The sequence below is a fragment of the Octodon degus genome, unplaced genomic scaffold (genome assembly GCF_000260255.1).
Source record: "Octodon degus isolate 3935 unplaced genomic scaffold, OctDeg1.0 scaffold00056, whole genome shotgun sequence".
NCBI classification, from domain to species: Eukaryota; Metazoa; Chordata; class Mammalia; order Rodentia; family Octodontidae; genus Octodon; species Octodon degus.
In genome coordinates, this window is record NW_004524632.1 from 3,709,362 (window position 1) to 3,710,694 (window position 1,333).

Here is a 1,333-nt window from a genome sequence, read left to right on the forward strand (position 1 = left end):
TTCTGTTCTGTACTGAAAACATGTACTAATAAAAGTAAAAATTGAGAATACAATAAAAACTACTTTTACCATGTAATCCCACCTCTCTTTACCTTGTGATTCTTTTCGTCAACATCAGATGGTGATGCATTGATTCAGGAAAAGAACAGGCAGGTTTGAATACCTGCTTTCATTCATGCAAGGGAGCACAGCCTCGCAGAATCACATTTGGGTCCTGCAGAATCCCACATTATAGATCAGTGTCACTGATTGGGAGGATGAATACCCATGCCTGAGAAGATGAATACAGAAAGCCTGACAAAGCATACATGTTGCACTTTTTTAATGGCTGCACTGAGTTGGAACTCCCTGAGGACCGTGGTCCTGCTTTTCTTTCTGTCTCATTATCAGCTTCCTCCATCTCGGCCTCCTCTTCATTTTCCTTTACTTGAATATATACCAAGTCCTTAATTATAAGTGGAACTAAGTTAGACTATACATACAGGAAGAGAAAAAGAGAAACACATTCTCATACATCCGCCACTTGATGCAACACTTTTCATGGGGCATATTCACTTCAGAACTATTTTGAGGATAAAATGCTTAAAAGAAATGGCTGAAGCTATCTCACTCCCACTCCTCTCTCTGCAGAAGTAAATATTTTGTCAAAATTGGTGCGTGACCTTTATGCGTGTAATTTTAGTATTTTCCATGTAGGTAGGTATTGCCCACAGATATCGTTGTGAATCAAAACAAAACAATTCAGCCATTGGTTTGACACCATTCCTTACTCTACTTTATTCTTTTAGTCACTCTGCATCTCTCTAATGTTTATCCATGGTATACACTTATTTTTTCAATTCATTTTTAACTGCTCCATGAAATTTTATTGAAGAAAATGGTGAAATTTATGTTTTTATCCTCCTTTTGACTTTCTGGGTGGTTAAATCTTCACTATTACAAGCAACTCCAGAGAATATCTTTGTAAATGCCTCCCAGCATCGTGGGAAAACATTGCCACAGACTTTGGGCTTGTGTCAGAGTTTAGGACAGATTTCCACTGGAGCCAGTGCACACCTTCCCACACAGGGGGCCCACTTATCACCTTCGCCACCATAAAATATCTTTCATTGTTTCCTCTCCTTCAGCACAGCTTAGTAGCTTTCTAATGCTGGCCTTTTGGGTGTATGTCAAGCATTAGCCCTTTTGTGTAATTTGCATTTCTCTGATTGCTGGGGCTGTGGAACGCTTTTTCCACATTAGTTAGCAATTCCCTCTGGATTTTCTCTTCTGAATAGCATTTGAATCTTTAAATTCTTCTATCTTATTGATTTGGTAAGGGATATATATATAT